Source organism: Paroedura picta, chromosome 11 (assembly GCF_049243985.1).
Source record: "Paroedura picta isolate Pp20150507F chromosome 11, Ppicta_v3.0, whole genome shotgun sequence".
Classification (NCBI taxonomy): domain Eukaryota; kingdom Metazoa; phylum Chordata; class Lepidosauria; order Squamata; family Gekkonidae; genus Paroedura; species Paroedura picta.
The window spans coordinates 13,903,861-13,910,563 of NC_135379.1; positions in this window are offsets into that span (position 1 = coordinate 13,903,861).

The window sequence follows — 6,703 nt, forward strand, 5'->3', positions numbered from 1 at the left end:
GCATCACGAAACCCTGGTTGAGAAAGCCTGATCTAGAGAGAGGCATGACAGGGGCTTACGAAATTGTGCATGGGGTGGGAAAAGTGAACAGAAAGAGTTTCCCCCCCCCTACCTTTCCCATAATACTAGCACTCAAGGAATCCATGATGTTGATGAGCAATGTATTCAGGACAGGGGAGAAAAAAGGAAGTACTTTGTTACTCAATGAGTGACTAAAATGTAGAATCCACCACCAGGGGTATTAGCACGGGCCTCAAGCACAAATGGCCTTAGAAGAGGATTGGATAAATGTGTGAAGGACAGACCTGCCAGTGGCTATAAACCATGGTGAGAAGAGACATCTTTGTGTTCAGGGGCTGCAGGGCTCTGAATACCAGTGCTAGAAAGCACCATGAGGGGAAGGCCTTAGCCTCTGTGCCAGGGGTAGTCAAACGGCAGCCCTCCAGATGTCCATGGACTACAATTCCCATGAGCCCCTGCCATCGAATGCCAGCGATTTATTCAAGGGGTGAGCTTTCGAGTGCAAATGACTAAATCTTTGTTGGTCTTAAAGGTGCTACCAGACACTGATTTTATTGTGCTACTTCAGACCAACACAGCTACACATTTGAATCTAGTTTTGTTTAAAGTATAAGCTTCGGTGTGCAAATACACTTCTTCAGATACAGTGAAATGGAAAGAACCAGTCCATGCGTAGAAGTCGAGGGGGAACTGTAAATTAGCACTCAGTACGATAAAGATGTTGAGCAAATTCAAAGACGAAGCAGGAATAAAAAACTTAGTTTATATGGTTACTGTTGGTTTGGGTTTATTGCTTGGGGGGAAATGTAGTGAAGGGAATAAATTCCAGGGGAAAACTGTGAGGGAAATGAATGTCAAAATTGGAGATTGATGGACAGAGGTATTCTTAATTGTGGAATGCTGATGGGAATTGGGATCCTACCATAATGCATCCGTCTCATATATGTCAAAATATTATGTATTGCTGTCCTAAAATGGTCTAGGACAGTGGTTCTCTACTTTCCTAATGCCGCGACCCTTTAATACAGTTCCTCATGTTGTGGTGACCCCCAACCATAAAATTATGCCACTGTTCTTTCACAGAAATTAAACCGAAACTGACCAATGGCATGAAGATCCATTGTTCATGATTGTATATAAATTAGTTTCCCCCCCGGGGTTTCTCAGTTCAGCTCTGCCTCTTGTCCCACCATGCCGATATCGCTCTTTTCCACTGCTCCAGACAGAGGAACATTCTATTTCAATCTACCCCGCAAGGCTGTTGTGTTGATGAAATGGAAGAGGTGCAATGTCAGCCACTTTGGCACCCCCTTGGAGAGAAGGGCGGAGTACAAACTGAGTAACGAAAACCAATGATTTGGAAGAACAAAAATTGAACCCTGGGGCACCTTTAAGACCAACAAAGATTTATTCAAGGTGTGAGCTTTCATGTGCAGGTACCCTCCCTCGGACAAAATTGATTTGGAGACATCAGTAAAAGGATGTCAGCCACTTTGGGTCCCCCTTGGAGAGAAGCTGCTTGCCCTGCCCCAACCCCTGTGAAAGGGCCGTTTGACCCCCAAAGGGGTCCCGACCCCCAGGTTGAGAACCACTGGTCTAGGAGCACAGAAGGGTCAATGAGTCACCTGTCTTCTGTCTTGACATTGGACTCTGAAAAAATTCTACCTGCAGTTTCCCACTGTTATCAATAGGTGGTGCTCACAGTTTCTGAGTGATCCTTCTCAGGTTACCTTTACCAAGACCAGCGAAAGAGCAATGCTCAAAAGCAATGAATGTTGCGCACCTCAGTGGAAAGGCACTGCTTCTGTGGAGCGTGATCTGAAGAACCGCCTGCTAATAGCTCAGCAGCACTCCCCCCCTCCCCCAGCTAGGACATTATGTACTGATGCCTAGCGAACTCTTAACAAAGCCTTTAATCAGCTCTTCAGAAGATGGAGTGGGCCCATTTTATTATTATTAGCCAAAATAATTTAGTAGACGCTGGCATGGATCCAAATGTCCGTGGACTTTGCAGAGCGTGAGTTTCCTGCTTCCCCCTCCTGCTGAGCCCTCCAGTTTCATTCTTGGGGTCAGCAGAAGGGGCAAAGCGGGAGTCTGCAACAGAAATGGGGAATGGGTGGGAATCTCTGCCCTGCCGTCTGCAAATGGAAATGCCTTTCAGTCAGAGGAACTGCATGGTTGGATACACGTCACTGCAACCAAAGTTTATGCGCTTCTATATTTTCAAAAGACGGCTGATATTTTTGAAAATCGACTTCTACCTTCTTCGCTCCCCTCCGTCGCAGAGGGGGAGATAGGTTTCTTCACTTGTGCAACTTGGAGATCTGAAAGGAAGTCAGAGCATCTTTGTTGGTCTCAAACTCTTTGTGGTGCCAAGGGCCACGCCACACACCGCACTGGGGATTTCAGACCAAATAGCCCGAAGCTTTATTTTACACTAGAAAGCAGCCCCTGGGGGTGGGGACTTGGATCAAGCTGCAACACTGCAGGAGAAAATTTTACCCACCGCATACGGACCATTTCTTCAGTTAAATCATACAGAAGCTTCTGGAGTAAGAGAAAGACAGGTATCCACACTGCATCTGCCCTTTTCTCTATAGTGACCAATAGCAGCCTGGAAGCATCACAAAACTTCACAGGGTCAGCTTAATCATAGAATCATAGAATAATAGAGTTGGAGGGTACCTCCTGGGTCATCTAGTCCAACCCCCTGCACTGTGCAGGACACTCACAACCCTATCGTTCATCTACTGTCACCTGCCCCCCCCCCCGAACCTTCACAGAATCAGCCTCTCCATCAGATGGCTCTCCAGCCTCTGTTTAAAAACCTCTGAAGATGGAGAACCCACCACCTCCCGAGGAAGCCTGTTCCACTGAGAAACCGCTCTAACCTTTGCTGCTAGCAGCATGAGCCAAATCCAGATTGCCATCCCCAGCAGCTCTCTTTTCATGTACAAAACTATATCAAGATACCTGACCACCGTTCTCCCATACATCACATCCTCCTTTCTTATCCCATTTTTATCCTGCTCCTCTAAGGACAGCAGACATGACTTTTCCTGCCCTCATTTTATCCTCACGAAGACCTGTGAGGTAAGGAGTGACTGGCCTAAAGTTACCTAGTGAGCTTTGCGGCTGCAGGGGGGGGGTCAATGTTTAGGCTTCCCCCATCCCTCATCTAGCACTCCGTCCACTATGCCACACACACGCTTTGGCCCCAAGTCCTTCAAAATGGACACTGATCCCTTTCTGTCCTCCCAGCCGTGTGTGACTGTGTATGTAATAATAATAATAATAATAATAATAATAATAATAATAATAATAATAATAATAATAATAATAATGTGTGTACCAAGTACAACCACAGAATCCTCTGCTAGAGGGTCTTCCAGGATTGCCGTATCTCAACCTCTGGATCGTTTTAACTGAATTACTAAAACGCCTTTAGAGAAATGCGGGATAAGACAAAATGTGTAGTTGAGTACTGGGAACCCACCACCTGCAAGTATCAGGGGTCTGCGCCATCTGTGATCCCCCTGATATTCACAATCACCACTTCATCTGAAGTGGGCATCACACAGATTTTCTTCTTTATTACACCCTGGGTTTGGGGTATTATAGACAGACAGACGGATCTTTATTACGGTCACGGACCAGCAAAGTAAGAATTAGCAATCAATCACTTATCACTTACAAAACATAATGCAGCTGAAAACGTAGATTTGCTAAGGATGTACAATGATATAAAACAGCGTAGCCCCTAAAACTGCTAAAAATGTAAATTAGGTTATACATGTAGGAAATGCAGGGAATGATTCTGATCACAGCTCTCTGGGTCAGTTAGGTGTTTGTCATCTTCCGCCAACCTTTCATGGCTGCAGCACAGAACCTGGCAACGCTATACAGGATAGGATCTGAGGATCCCCCACAGTGTTGTCAGATATGGCCCCTCACCCCCAATGGAAGAAGGCTTGGCCTCTGGCTGGACGAGAAGGGAGGGCATTGGGATAACTAGAGGGCTATTGATCGCCTGCCGCCTTAGTTGCTATAAGGAAGGATTTTATGGGGTTTTATTGTATTTTATTCTTTTATTGTTGTAAACCGCCATGAGCCCACTAGGACAGTGGTCCCCAACCCCCAGTCCGTGGACCGGGACCGGTCCATGGATCAGTCGGTACTGGGCCGTGGCTCCTCCTCATCCTCCTCCCCGGCTGCTGCCTCGGGGGCTGCCCTGCCACTCTGTCGCCAGCTCACCTTTGGTGCTCTCCTGTGGCTGCCATGGCTGGGGCTCCCCCTCGGCGTGGCACTGCGCAGCTGCTGCTGACAGTAGCCTCCAGCGGGCAGTGGGAAGTCAGGGGCGCCGGCGGGAAAGCAAGCAAAGCAGGGGCTCAGGCAGCGACGGCGACGTCCCTTGGCAAAAGACTACCCCCCTCCCCGTTGACTGTTCCCCGGGGACCACTGCACTAGGAGAGTGATGATGATGATGATAATAATGATGATGATGTAATCTTAAAGTTACACATACATATAGGTCTATCAATACAGGACATATGTCTTATATCTGAGGAAGTAGGATCTAGTTCACAAAAACTTCATGTCACAATAATCTTTAGGGAGAAAATCAGGAAGAAATCTATCTCAGGCAACCCTTTACCCAGCCCAAGATCACGGGGAAGTGGTGCTGAATGAGAAACGCTGGGATCAACTGGATCGATTTTACTGGCACATCTTTTAAAAGTTGGTGGTCATACGACACGGAGCTTAATGCCTGCAGTAGCCAAGTTGCATTTACAGTAAGCCAAGTATCCGATGTCTCACCAGTACAGTACTAATGAAAACTAATGGCTTGAATGGTGTATAAAATGAAATTAAATCACCTCTAATTGCTGGGGAGGGAGTAGTTCTAATGACCAATCTCAGAAGTCACATATGCTTTAAGTCGAAAACTTGTTAAAAATCACACATTACAGTCACATACTTAAGCTACAATATTTTTGTTGTGCTATTTAATGCAAAGAGGCATTCTCTATGCCAGGGGTAGTCAACCTGTGGTCCTCCAGATGTTCATGGATTACAATTCCCATGAGCCCCTGCCAGCGTTTGCTGGCAGGGGCTCATGGGAATTGTAATCCATGAACATCTGGAGGACCACAGGTTGACTACCCCTGCTCTATGCCACATTTAAAACCACTAATACAGATTAAGATGCAGATGCACCACCCGGGTCCAAGGCCTGTCCAGGCCTGAGTGCCAGGTGAGGGGGCACAGGTGGGCAGCTCTTGGGGCCAGTGGGAGAGACAGGCATGCCCCCCAGATCCGTCCGCTTTGCCAGCATGCATGTCAGTGAGGAAAAGTGAGGATGGGAGGGCCAGGTGCTCCATGGAGGCCAAGTCGCATCCTGGAACGGGGGACCCCCAGAGATGTGCCGGGCAGGTGTGAGACGGCTGAGGCTCCCTTGTGGCTGAACAACCCCTGGCAGGCAGTGCAGCCCCAACCAGCGGCCCCTCGCCAGGAATGGCATTAGCTACATCTCCCCACCCCGTCCAACCATGGCAGTGGAGAAGCTCCAGGCAGGAAGGAAGAAAATGCTCCCTGAGTGGGGCATATTCTCTGGGGCTTTTCGCACGCCTTCAAAATTGCACAATGGTTGCCAATTGAAAACGCTACTGATTTGCCGTTATGCACAACGTCGTTGACAATCTGCCACACACCTGAAACCGATCTGCAAAAAGCGCTTCCTTGTAGCGCTTTCAGGGAAATCCCCAAAAGTGGATTCACCCTCCGGAAAGCGATAGACTCCTGCAACCAATCTGCAACACTAACGAAAAAGACCTGTGCGTTAACATTGTTGCAGTTTCTACAAAGTCCCTCCCCCTGGCTCTCTCCTCTGATCTTCCGGCGAAGCGATCACCATTTTTTTTTCTCCGAGCGAGCGGGGATAAACGCACCAGCGAGCCTCTTTCTGTTTAGAGGCTTCCCCGGCTTCAGTCCCTCCACAGAGTCACTAAGCACAAACAACAGAAAAGCCCGTTTGCTGATGTATTTTCCCTTTATTTTTTACACATTCATTCAGCCAAAAATCGGGCCCGTGAGAGGGGGGGGGGATTTTTTTTTTTCACTCGGAGGGAGCGTGGCAACGATCAAATGACAGCTCAAACACACCAGGAAGCTGGATGGGTCTCTCCGTTGCAACGAATCAACACATATTCGTTGCAATGGGTGTGTGTTTTTTTTAAAAAACCTTTCTTAAAGGGAAAGGGGCTGTTTGGGAGCATGCTAACGGCTGCCCATTGGCTGCTTGACGGCCAGGGGCGGGACGAGCTTGGCAAGAGCGCTTCCTTTCTAGCGATTTTTGCCGAGACCGGAAGCCTGTGGGAAACGCTACAAAACGCAACTGGATTCCACTACAAAGGCAGGTATGCATAACGACAAATTCCACTATTTTAAATGGCGATTTTTCATTCAGCAACCAATTTGCTACAAAGATCCCGGTGCGGAAAGCCCCTCTCAATAGGAAAAAGGCAGTCTGGCCTTGTCAGCAGTTGCTGGGCAGATCCCTCAGCCTGCCTTTTCCCTATTGGTGGAATGCCCCCACTCAGGGCCAATCGCCTCCTGTTTTAAGAAGTGAGTTGCCGGGGGGGGGCACAGGACACCTTTTATTACATGGAACGAAATATATTAA